The sequence below is a fragment of the Lactuca saligna genome, chromosome 1 (genome assembly GCF_052625555.1).
Source record: "Lactuca saligna cultivar CGN05327 chromosome 1, ASM5262555v1, whole genome shotgun sequence".
Classification (NCBI taxonomy): domain Eukaryota; kingdom Viridiplantae; phylum Streptophyta; class Magnoliopsida; order Asterales; family Asteraceae; genus Lactuca; species Lactuca saligna.
In genome coordinates, this window is record NC_136417.1 from 116,474,349 (window position 1) to 116,488,451 (window position 14,103).

The following is a 14,103-nucleotide window of genomic DNA, read 5'->3' on the forward strand; positions in this document are numbered from 1 at the left end:
GGGACATATTCTTTCCGCGCTTAAGGACGTTCCATTTTCTAGGAAAGATCATGAGGATGCTTACAAACACATTGATGAAGTCAATGACATCGCAAACTAATTCAACATTCCAAATGTTCCATGCAAGAAGGTGTTATTGATAATGCTTCCATTCACATTTAGAAGAGTTGCTAAGGATTGGTTGAAGGCACTTCCACCTGGTGCCATTACTACATGGGCACAAATGAATGAACAATTCTTAGAGCAATTTTTCCCAACATAAAAAGTGTCTAAAATCAAGAAGACGATAACCAAATTTGAGCAAAAACCGGGTGAATCACTTTATGAAGCATGCGAACTTTACAAGGGATTACTTCGAAATTGCTCTCAAAATGATATTAATATGCAACACGAAGTATCATTCTTCTATGATTGGGTAAATGTGATTACAAGCCAACACCTTGATTCTCAAGGACCTTTGATGAAGAAAAATCCTGATAATATCAATGAGCTAATTGAAGAGTTTTCTAAGCATTCGCGTGAGTATAATAATTCTCGAATAGATAGGGCTAAAGGAATTGGGAGTGGCACTTCTGAGGACATGGCATATGTGTTAGTTATGTTGAATAATATGGATCAAAGAATGACAAACATGGACCAATCCGTACATGCTATTCGTATGGGTTGTAAAAAATTCAATGGTATACATTTGACAAAAGATTGTCATTTGAATGAGAACGGGAATAAGAAATATCAAGTATGATACTCAAGTGGATATTGTTACGATGAAGATTGGAGGGAGCCAAAGAAAGAATGTGTCACACCCCAAAACCGAGAATGGCGGAAACGTTCTGGGGCGGAGGACGTCATGTAATGTATCACAACAATGTAAAGTAGTAAACAAGCAACAACATCATCCATTGCATTAATAGTATAATTTTAATTACAAGTGTGTTCTTTCATAATATACAACAATAAAATGAATAATCAGAAAATAAGACGAGTCTGGACTGCTCCGTCTTCACAAAACCTGGTCGTCGTACCTGTCTATTTGTGACTTAAGAATACAAGTTATTTTGAAAGCGAGAATCAGCCAAAAAGCTGGTGAATTCATAAGTATTAATGTGTCTTTGATTTTTAAAACTTGTAATGAAATACTTGACATTGTTTTGAAAGAAAGTTCGTATAAGTGTGGGAATGTTTATACGTAATTGAAAGCGTTTGGTAAACCCTAGAAATCCCTATGATTCCTATTAGTATAGATGAAATCTTCTACCAAGATCTAACTGTTTTGAAAGTAGTCTTCTACCAAGACCCGACTGTTTTGAAAGTAGCCTTCTACCAAGACCTAACTGTTTTGAAAGTAGTCTTCTACTAAGACCCGACTATTTTGACTATTATTATTAATATAAGAAATTGTATCCTTTGGTACTAGGATACTCAAATACAATTCACCTCATCGGTTATGTGAATAAGTCTCAAGATAAAAGTAATAATATAACTAACTTAAGTGTTATCCTTTTATACTAGGATAACTAACAATGTTAACTTTAGACATCCGTAGATGTACATTTACCTCTGTTGCTAACAGCTGGGTGAAGGAATAGTTAGTCCCTTAAAGTATACCTGTAATGGTATCAACCGAAGACATCCGTGGATGTGCATTTACCTCTGTAGCTAACATGGATTCTAGGAATGGTTAATCCCGCAAAGTATCCTTTAGTACTAGGATATAAAATCCAATCTATCTCATCGATGATGTGATTGTATCACAAGGTAAAGATAGGAAGGAGAACTATATAACAGTATCTAGACATATAATATGTAATAGTAACTCGCCATATAATATCTATGTAAAAGTATTCATGTAAACGGAATCTCTGTAAGAGTATCTTTATAAATATATCCATGTAAGAGGAATCTCTGTAAGAGTATCCTTTGATATAGCATGCAGTATAGACTCATGAATGAATTGACTCTGGTGTAATTTCTTGTAATAGGGATAATGTTTTGTATCCCCTAAACTATTCCCATAATAGTTTACTAGAATGTAATTGATAAGTGTCCAAGTAGGTTTATACACCCTTGCTACCCAAGAGCGTCAGAACTGAATTAACTAATGGAACATTTATGGCTATATATGTACACTTGATATATAACTAATATTTAAACAACCTTCGGACGGGTACCCGATATCCTACCAGACCACATCCAAATTGAGGAAAAGGTGGATAGTCTTCCTAAGTCTTTTAAACACTATTTATATAACTATACATATAGAGGCATGCAATTTATAATATAAAACCATAAAAGAAGTTTTGTAAAACCTTTGAAAAGTTTAATAAATAAGAATTTGTGACTTGATGTCAGTTTATAATATGATTCGAAAACAGTTGACAAGACAGTTTAAGTATAAGGAAAACCTTTGTTTGAAAACACCTTTGTAACAGAGTTTGAAAGGAAGCTTACAGTGTGTAAGATAGTTTGATAAAGAGTTTTGAACATGTAAAAACGTTTAAGAAAGTCATTTGAAGAAATCTATTAGGTAAAATAGTTAACATATAGTAAATCCATTTGCATGCTAGTTATTAATCACATGTGATTGATATAATAACTGAACACGATTCACCTTGTATTCCCCCCATAAAGCATTTATAAACATTTAAAAATATTTAAAAGTGTAATTAAGGGGTATGAACTCACTTGATTGATTCAAGAAAGCGTGACGAAAACTTAGCAGAACTTCTATTCGAGAAAGCGGATTTCTCGGGATTCTTGGGAATCTCGGGAGCGTAAAACTTCCTTCCAAACTTGGATATGAAAACTGGGACTTTGGGATGGCTCCGAGGGTTGAAACGCAAAGCTTCGGCGTGAGAAAGGGAAGAATTGAGCAAAAATGGCCGGCATCCTCGCATTCTATTTATAGAGGCTGAAAGCCTCGCGTACGCTGGGCGTACGCTAGTACGCGGGGCGTACGCAACGTCACGCATGACCGCATCCTCGGTCGAAGTGTTGGAGCGATGTGGACGAACCGGAGCCAAGCATCCGAGTACACTGGGCGTACGAGGGTACGTTGGGCGTAACCTAATTGGTCCGATGACTCCTCCTTCGAATAATACCGGATTTTAATTATATTTATATTTTAATTATTTAGTAAACTTCAAAAATTCATATCTTCCTCATACGAACTCCGTTCTCGATTTTCTTTATATCCACGCGTAGGTGAGTCTACGATCTACAACTTCCGTTTAGACTCTGTCGGTTAATTTTGACTTTATTTTTAATATTATATTTTTAGTAGGTCATGACAGGCAAAGTCCGTTAAAGTTCCATAACTTCTTCATCCGACGTTCGTTTTCGTCAGACTTTTTACCGTTGAGCTACTATTGTCGAGACCTTCGATTCACATTTAGTTTGTGTCCACTAAAAGTCTCTCGATCTCTATTTCGAGTTTTTAGCTGTCCACTGTTATATCTGTAACTTAGAAAAATCACAACTTCCTCATACGAAGTCAGATTCGGAATTTCTTTTTATGTACGTTTATGGTTTAATGATATCTAAAACTTTCATTTAGATATCTAAGGCTAAAAATTATTGTATTGAAACTTCACGTTTTATGTCTATCAATGTTGTCGGTTTTGCCGATAATCTTCGGTTGGTCATAACTTCTTCGTTGTAACTCGGATTCTAGGGTTCTTTATATGTACGGAAACCTTGATACGATTCCTACTACTTTATTTAAGCTAAATAAGATTTTTAGAAAGTTAAATTTTGACCTAGAATTGACTTGCATTCCATCATATTGCCTCGAAATATCGGGTTGTCACATCATCCCCCCGTTAGAGGGAATTTTGTCCCGAAATTAGAGTTTAAGTAAGACTTGATAATTATGTTACAGACAGATGTTTCCTTGGATCGTTTCATTCCCAAGTGAACTCAAGTCCTTGCGTGTCATTCCAGCGAACCTTTCACTATCGGGATACGACTTTTCTCCTTTTGTTTGACTTCTCTGGCATGATAACTCTTCTTGGTCGAACGTATGCTGAATGTTTTTGTGGAATATGAGAATAGTACATCTTGTACCCTACAATTAGTGTCTCCAGATCTTCAGAGCAATTACCGCTGCTCCTGACTCAACATCATGTGTTGTATAGTTAACCTGTTGTGTCTTAAACTGTCTTAAGGTATAGTCCGTGACCTTTCCTCTTGCATGAGAACACAACCTATTCATACTGATTATGAAGTCAAAACCTTGTGGTCGATTAGATGTCGTGAAGATCTAAAAGTAGTATGATTACTCATGAATTTAGGAAAAAGAATAGGTACTTTTGTTCCATCTGTCTCTCTTGTCCCGATCGGCGGGAAGGGCATGTGTTTGGCTTCTAAGTTTATTCACACAGCAACATGATCACGCGTAGTCTTAAGCAGTCTCCATCCTGAAGTTCATATTAGAACTCATACCTGGTTCATCAATTACAGTTCCGCGTATACGAGTTGTATATAATTAAGATTGAAAAGGTAGTCGAATAAATGATTCTTCTTTAAGCCCACATCCCAACGAGGAAAAGAAGTTAAAGTGGAATCATCAATTCTAAACCTATAGAACCTTGATTATATACCACCCCTATGTATACATTATTCAGCGATAGATCAACCGTATGGGTCTTTAGATTGAACTTGACGTGTTGTACGAGTGGTACTTCAGGGAGGTTTGCTGAGTTTTTCTTCGTAAGGATAAGAAACATGAGGGACTCTATGCATGAGTACCTCGGAGTTCTGGAATGACGGCTTCTCTTAGAAAGGCGATTTCGGAGAAAGAGATGTGCGCACGAAACTGGTATTGTAAGGATCGAATTGAGTCAAGCTGTATGATGATATCGGACTAACTTGGAAATCAAGGCATTAGATTTGATCATAAGGGTGTTACAGACAAAAGACAACAGTGCAACTTTTAAAGGAGTTACAGTACTTTAGTTTTACTATAAGATTATTGCTGCGAACAAGGTATACTATGTCACACACCAAAACCGAGAACGACGGAAACGTTCTGGGGTGGAGGACGTCATGTAATGTATCACAACAATGTAAAGTAGTAAACAAGCAACAACATCATCCATTTCATTAATAGTATAATTTTAATTACAAGTGTGTTCTTTCATAAAATACAACAATAAAATGAATAATCAGAAAATAAGACGAGTCTGGACTGCTCCGTCTTTACCGAAAAACCTGGTCGTCGTACCTGTCCATTTGCGACCTGAGAATACAAGTTATTTTGAAAGCGAGTATCAGCCAAAAAGCTGGTGAATTCATAAGTATTAATGTATTTTTGATTTGTAAAACTTGTAATGAAAGACTTGATATTGTTCTGAAAGAAAGTTCGTATAACTGTGGAAATGTTTGTAAGTAACCGAAACCGTTTGGTAAACCCTAGAAATCCCTAAGATTCCTATTAGTATAGATGAAATCTTCTACCAAGAACTAGTTGTTTTGAAAGTAGTCTTCTACCAAGACCCGACTGTTTTGAAAGTAGTCTTCTACCAAGACCTAGTTGTTTTGAAAGTAGTCTTCTACCAAGACCCGACTGTTCTGAAAGTAGTCTTCTACCAAGACTTGACTGTTTTTAAAGTAGCCTTCTACCAAGACCCGACTGTTCGACAATTATTATTAATATAAGAAATTGTATGCTTTGGTACTAGGATACTCAAATACAATTCACCTCATTGGTTATGTGGATGACTCACAAGATAATGGTAATAATATAACTAACTTACGTATTATCCCTTTATACTAGGATAACTAATAGTGTTAACTTTAGACATCCCTAGATGTACCTTTACCTCTGTTGCTAACAACTGGGTGTAGGAGTAGTTAGTCCCTTAAAGTATACCTGTAATGGTATCAATCGAATACATCTGTGGATGTGCATTTACCTCTGTAGCTAACAGAGATTCTAGGAATGGTTAATCCCGTAAGGTATCCTTTGGTACTAGGATATAAAGTCCAATCTATCTCGTCGATGATGTGATTGTATCACAAGGTAAAGAGAGAAAGGAGAACTATATAACAGTATCTAGACATATAATATGTAATAGTAATTTTCCATATAATATCTATGTAAAAGTATTCATGTATAAGTATTCATTTAAAAGTATTCATGTAAAAGTATTCATGTAAACGTACTCATGTAAGCGTATCTATGTAAGAGTATCCCTATAAATATATCCATGTAAGAGGAATCTCTGTAAGAGTATCCCTTTATATAGCATGTAGTCTAGACTCATGAATGAACTGACTCTGGTGTAATTTCTTGTAATAGGAATAATGTTTTGTATCCCTTAAACTATTCCTATAATAGTTTACTAGAATGTAATTGATGAGTGTCCAAGTAGTTTTATACACCCTTGCTACCCTAGAGCGTCAGAATAGAATTAACTGATGGAACATTTATGACTATATATGTACACATGATATATAACTTATATTTAAACGACCTTTGGACAGGTACCCGATATCCCACCAGACCACATCCAAATAGAGGAAAAGGAAACAGGGTGGATAGTCTTCCTAAGTCTTTTAAACACTATTTATATAACTATACATATAGAGGCATGCAATTTATAATATAAAAGCATAAAAGAAGTTTTGTAAAACCTTTGAAAAGTTTAATAAATAAGAATTTGTGACTTGATGTCAGTTTATAATATGATTCGAAAATAGTTGACAAGACAGTTTAAGTATAAGGAAAACCTTTGTTTGATGCACAACTATAACAGATTCAAAAAGGAAACATACAGTTTGTAAGACAGTTTCTAAAAGTGTTTTAACATGTAAAAACGTTTGTGAAAACTATTTGAAGTACAAATGAAAATGTTCGTTTGTTCTTGTATATGAATATATCTCCTTGAAATAGTATTTCTAGTATGTAAAAGTTCGTGATGTTCTCGTAAAACTATACCTATTATAGTTTTCTAAAAGTGTGTCTTGTTTGTATAGAAATCCCTAGGTGAAATGTTCGCTTGTTATGAAAAATATAGTTTTTGTAGTGCCTATGATGGACACATATACATACAGTATAAGCAGAGTGTTTGATTTATACATATATAACAACATTTTTCATTTCAAAAGATATGATGTTGTCGTAATATATTTTGCATACGAAAGTTTCCCTATAATAGTTATAAATCACATATGATTCCGTTGATAAAAAGTTTATAATAAAACTTCATATAACACACGATAATAATCATGTGTTTTACTTGTATTCCCCCCCTTAAAAGCATATAAAAGCATTTATAAAACCTTTAAAAGTGTGGATTATAAGGGTATGAACTCACATGATTGATTGAAGAAAGCGCGAAGAAAACCGAGCAGAACTTCTAATCGAGAGAGCGGATCTCTCGAGATTCTCGGGAATCTTGGGAATCTCAGGGGAGTAAAACTTCGTTCCGAGCTTAGATATGAAAACCGGGACTTTGGGATGGCTCCGAGGATTGAAACGCAGAGCTTCGGCGCGAGAAGGGAAGGAAATTAGAAAGAATGGTTGGCATCCTCGCACCCTTTATATAGGGTCTGATTCCTCGGATTACGTTGGGCGTACCAAGGAATTACGCTGGGCGTAATCCGGATCAGACCGGTGACTCCCCCTCCAACGGATAATATCGGCAATATTTAATTAAATTAAATATTTTAATTATTAATAAATTTCAAAAATTCGTATCTTCCTCATACGAACTCCGTTTTCGATGTTATTTATGTCCACGCGTAGGTGAGACTACGATCTACAACTTTCGTTTAGACTTCGTCGGCTAATTTTGACGTTATTTTTAATATTATATTTTTAATAGGCCGAGACAGGAAAAGTCCGTTAAAATTTCATAACTCCTTCATCCGCTGTCTGTTTTCGCCAGACTTTTTACCATTGTAATACCATTGATGAGATCTTCGATTCTCGTTTAGGTCATGTTGGCAAAAATCCGCTCGATCTCGATTTCGAGTTCTTAGCTGTCTACTACTATGTTAGAGACTTCGAAAATTCACAACTTCCTCATATGAAGTCAGATTTGGGCATTCTTTTTATGTATGCTTACGGTTTTGGGATATCTAAAACTTTCATTTAGATACCTAAGGCTAAAAATTATTGTATTGAAACTTCGCGTTTTACGTCTATCAGTGTTGCCGATTTTCGCTGCGAATCTTAGATTGGTCATAACTTCTTCTTTATAACTCGGATTTTAGTGTTCTTTATATGCACGAAAACCTTGATACGATTCCTACCACTTTATTTAACCCAAATAAGATTTTAGGAAAGTTAGATTTTTACCTATATTTGACTGGTGTTACATTTCATTGTCTCGAAATATCGGGTTGTCACAGCATCCCCCTGTTAGAGGGAATTTCGTCCCGAAATTAGAGTTTAAGCAGAATTGATACTACGCTACGGATAGAAGTTTTATTTGATCTTTGCATTCCTAAGTGAATTAAGATCCTCGCATGGCCTTCCAACGAACCTTTCACTATCGGGGAACGGCTTTGTTTCTTTCGTTTGCCTTACTGGTGTGATAACTCTTCTTGGTCGAATGTATGTTGGATGTTTTGTGGATTGTGAAATTGGTACACCTTGTACCCTACAAGTAGTGTCTCCAGATCTTCAAAGGAATTATCACTGCTCTTGACTCAAGATCATGTGTTGTATAGTTAACTTCCTGTGTCTTAAGCTGTCTTGAGGTATAGGCAGTGACCTTTCCTCTTGCATAAGAACACAACCAATTCATACTGATTATGAAGTCAAAATGTTGATTATTTATCACCCCTATGTATACATTCATCAGCGATAGATCAACCGTATGGATCTTTGGATTTGAACTTGACGTACTGTACGACTGGTACTTCGGGGATTTATTCGGAAAGGAAAAGAACTATGAGGTACTCCATTCATGAGTACTTGGTGTTCAGATATGACGGCTTAGCTGGAAAGGCGATTTCGAAGAAAGAGATGTACGTATGAAGCTATTTTTGTGAGGATCAAATTGAATCAAGTCGTATGATAATATTGGAATCATAAGGAAACTTAAAGACATTAGATTTGAACATAAGATGTTTACAGACAAAACACAACCGTGCAACCATCAACAGAGTTACAATACTTTAGACTACTACAAGACTATTGTTGCGTATAAGGTATACTACAAAAGGCAAGTATACGCAGCACGAGCATCCCTATATCGACGGGATCCCTCAAAAGATAAGACTCTGGTTGCACTAGTTTTGGATGGTTTATAAGTCTGTTACAACAAAATGCCTAAATTACATTAACGTGGGTTCGGAGTAGGTTCTTCTGCAGCTGTGATCCTGAGAATCCTACCATCTGCGCCAGAGTTCTTTGTTATAGGGAAATCCTTCTTGAGGTGCCTTATCTCCCCGCATTGGTGGCATGACTCGCTAGTACTAGCCTTGGTGGAGGGAGTGAGGTGTTTAGCCAATTTTATGTGGATGCAAGTTCCTTCCTCATTACACCACCTTGGAAATTGCTTCCTAAAGCGTTCTGTAGGAGTTGCCACGTGTTGCTGTGGCATGGCAAGTCTTTGGGATCTCTTGCACTCCTTTAGGGCTTGACGATATCGTCTCTTCCTTTCGGTCTTACGGCTTCGCAAGTCTATGACTGTTGCCATTTGTTGTTTTCCCGGTTTGGTACCACCATCGAAACTCTCGACTCCTTTGTCGGTGTTGCTTGTGTTGCCTGAGTTGATGTGTGTAAGGAAATTTGTCACAGCAGCTGCTACTGCAGCTTGTAATGTAGCGGCGTCGATATGGAGGATAATGGTTTCGTTGCTCGGCTGATTGTTTCCAGATGACGACATGATTCTATAACACGAAAGATAAAGATTTTGTGAGCGATTCTGGTTGACTCTAGATGTACCTCGATTGTTCAAGTAAAGAGTAAGACTATGTTCTCGAAAGTTTGACCTACATCCCTATGATGCAGTCCTAGTACGGATTGGAAGTATGTTTGTGGAGGTTTGACCTACATCCCTATGATGCAGTCCTGGTACTGAGTAGAAGTGTGTTCATAGAATGGTCTCAAGACGCTTGTCGTTCAAGCCGAGGTGTCGTTGGTTGGTGAATAACATGATACAACCACTAAAAGGGACATTGAAATGTTTCCAGAGCTAAATTACTATAGTCCAATGACTTGACTAAAGCATGTTTCAGATAGACTCCAATGAAAGTATGATAAGAGTACCTGAATAAAGAATGACACAGAAGTTACCCGACTGTCAATATCTTTGATATTGATGACGTATAAGTTCTGGAAAATGACCTTATAAAAGGTCTTATTTCATATCCATAGGAGATAGTTCTTGACATCATAAAGACCTAACCAAATGTACTTACAGTACAAGACAGTTTCATAGAAAATGCCACATCAGCCATAGACAGAAAATGATCCCTTTTTACAAGGAAAATAAAGTAAAGCATTTACTACTGGTGACGATCACCCATATGGTGAACCCTTAGTTCGGCTAGTTGATGTTCTATATCAAGCAGGTAACTTTTGTACACCTTCCAACATACTTTAAGCTCTATGACTTCAGCTCAGGTTTCAGCTAGTGCTTGCAGCAGGGTCTCATGGTTTCTCTCGGATCTCTCACTTGTGATCAAGGTGATTGGTGCGAATGGTATGCATTCTGTCATTGGCCTTAACCTCTTAGATACGTTGGAGAGTCGTCTTGCCCTGAATTTCGTTTTGGGCAACTCTACGGATTAGGATTTGTAGAACTCTATCTGCTGAGATTTCTTCGCTTGAGTGGTAGAAGCTTCAGTATCCATTAAACGGCATAGGTTGATCTTGCTCTTCGCTCCATGTTTCCAAGCATTCTACTCAAGGAGGCGTCGGGCCATGAAGAGCTGGACGAGGGTTAGGGTTTGAATTGGGAGCTACTGGGGGTAGGTTCTCATCCTCGAGTTCAGAGTTATCATCATCCGAAAGGTCTTCAGCATGGTGATCATTCAAAAGGGAGTGGATGATCATTCTCTGGTTCTTCTCTGAACCATCCAGCACTTCCTTTGATCGGGAAGTACGGGTTGTCGTGGGGATGGAGTCCAGCCATGTTATCTATACGAGAATATAGGTAAAGAAATAATTATTAGACGAACTATCTAGATAATTATTAGATAAACTTCATTAGTTACATCATTATTTGTAAAGTGCATACCAGTTATATGTAATCAAAATAGGATAGGCTTTCGAATAAGTGAACTCAACTCCAAATTCACAAGGAACCGGGGTAAAGCAGAATTTCACAGATTCTAAGTCTATGAAATCCTAGTTACATATAACCTTAGTATATCCACTTAGCAACTATCAACTTAGTAACGAATATCCTTTTTAGTTCTCAAGTAAGTAATTATGGTAACACAAAATACTCCTATAGTATTTTAGACTTAGGTTCTGTTATAATGTTCTCATTGTGGTAGTGTTGGTAAGTTTTTAGACTTGTTGCCACATCACAACCATTCTTGGGCATATGCTAATCACTCCTCGAACCAACATAGTTGATCAGGCTATGCCATTCCCAGGACTGACCATACATCCCCAAGCTTACTTGTGATATTCAACAATCATAATACTTTTGTTCTTGTCATTGTGACACTGATTTTAGTATGAATGCAGGCACGTATACTTAATTAAATATTTTATTATTTAAAAGTACAAACTCTTGGTCAAAGTATTTTTAATCCCATTGTAGTTATAGTTAGTATATCTTTTATGGGTTGATATACTTAATTCACTATAAACAATGCTCTGATACCAATCTGTCACACCCCAAAACTGAGAACGACGGAAACGTTCTGGGGCGGAGGACGTCATGTAATGTATCACAACAATGTAAAGTAGTAAACAAGCAACAACATCATCCATTGCATTAATAGTATAATTTTAATTACAAGTGTGTTCTTTCATAATATACAACAATAAAATGAATAATCAGAAAATAAGACGAGTGTGGACTGCTTTGTCTTCACAAAACCTGGTCATCGTACCTGTCTATTTGTGACCTGAGAATACAAGTTATTTTAAAAGCGAGAATCAGCCAAAAAGCTGGTGAATTCATAAGTATTAATGTGTCTTTGATTTGTAAAACTTGTAATGAAATACTTGACATTGTTCTGAAAGAAAGTTCGTATAAGTGTGGGAATGTTTGTAAGTAATTGAAAGCGTTTGGTAAACCCTAGAAATCCCTATGATTCCTATTAGTATAGATGAAATCTTCTACCAAGATCTAACTGTTTTGAAAGTAGTCTTCTACCAAGACCCGACTATTTTGAAAGTAGCCTTCTACCAAGACCTAACTGTTTTGAAAGTAGTCTTCTACTAAGACCCGACTATTTTGACTATTATTATTAATATAAGAAATTGTATCCTTTGGTACTAGGATACTCAAATACAATTCACCTCATCAGTTATGTGAATGAGTCTCAAGATAAAAGTAATAATATAACTAACTTAAGTGTTATCCTTTTATACTAGGATAACTAACAATGTTAACTTTAGACATCCGTAGATGTACATTTACCTCTGTTGCTAACAGCTGGGTGTAGGAATAGTTAGACCCTTGAAGTATACCTGTAATGGTATCAACCGAAGACATCCGTGGATGTGCATTTACCTCTGTAGCTAACAGAGATTCTAGGAATTGTTAATCCCGTAAAGTATCCTTTGGTACTAGGATATAAAGTCCAATCTATCTCATCGATGATGTGATTGTATCACAAGGTAAAGATAGAAAGGAGAACTATATAACAGTATCTAGACATATAATATGTAATAGTAATTTTCCATATAATATATATGTAAAAGTATTCATGTAAACGGAATCTCTGTAAGAGTATCTCTATAAATATATCCATGTAAGAGGAATCTTTGTAAGAGTATCCCTTCATATATCATGTAGTATAGACTCATGAATGAACTGAATCTGGTGTAATTTCTTGTAATAGGGATAATGTTTTGTATCCCCTAAACTATTCCTATAATAGTTTACTAGAATTTAATTGATGATTGTCCAAGTAGGTTTATACACCCTTGCTACCCAAGAGCGTCGGAACTGAATTAACTAATGGAACATTTATGACTATATATGTACACTTGATATATAACTAATATTTGAACGACCTTCGGACGGGTACCCGATATCCCACTAGACCACATTCAAATCGAGGAAAGTGAAACAGGGTGGATAGCCTTCCTAAGTCTTTTAAACACTATTTTTATAACTATAAATATAGAGGCATGCAATTTATAATTTAAAAGCATAAATGAAGTTTTGTAAAACCTTTGAGAAGTTTAATAAATAAGAATTTGTGACTTGATGTCAGTTTATAAAACGATTCGAAAATAGTTGACAAGACAGTGAAGTATAAGGAAAACCTTTGTATGAAAAAACCTTTGTAACAGAGTTTGAAAGGAAGCTTATAGTGTGTAAGATAGTTTGATAAAGAGTTTTGAACATGTAAAAACGTTTAAGAAAGTCATTTGAAGAAATTTGTTTGGTAAAACAGTTAACGTATAGTAAATCCATTTGCATTATAGTTATTAATCACATGTGATTGATATAATAATTGAACACGATTCACCTTGTATTCCCCCCCCCCCCCCCCCCATAAAGCATTTATAAACATTTAAAAACATTTAAAAGTGTAATTAAAGGGTTTGAACTCACTTGATTGATTCAAGAAAGCGTGACGAAAACTGAGCAGAACTTCTATTCGAGAAAGCGGATTTCTCGGGATTCTCGGGAATCTCGGGAGCGTAAAACTTCCTTCCAAACTTGGATATGAAAACCGGGACTTTGGGATGGCTCAGAGGGTTGAAACGCAGAGCTTCGATGCGAGAAAGGGAAGAATGGAGCAAAAATGGCCAGCATCCTCACATTCTATTTATAGAGGCTGAAAGTCTTGCATACGCTGGGCGTACGCTACGTCAGGGATGACCGCATCCTCGGTCGAAGCATTGGAGCGACATGGACGAACTGAAGCCAAGCATCCGAGTATACTGGGCGTACGAGGGTACGCTGGGCGTAACCTAGATTGGTCCGATGACTCCTCCTTCAGATAATACCG

At 36.4% G+C, this 14,103-nt stretch overlaps 1 non-coding gene across 1 annotated transcript; it reads right to left on the bottom strand.

Moving 5' to 3' along the window:
• Positions 1–271: 271 nt before the first annotated feature.
• LOC145027967 (small nucleolar RNA R71) lies at positions 272–378 on the bottom strand. Its single transcript, XR_013675727.1, has one exon. It is a non-coding gene; the product is annotated as a small nucleolar RNA R71 (small nucleolar RNA).
• Positions 379–14,103: the final 13,725 nt, after the last annotated feature.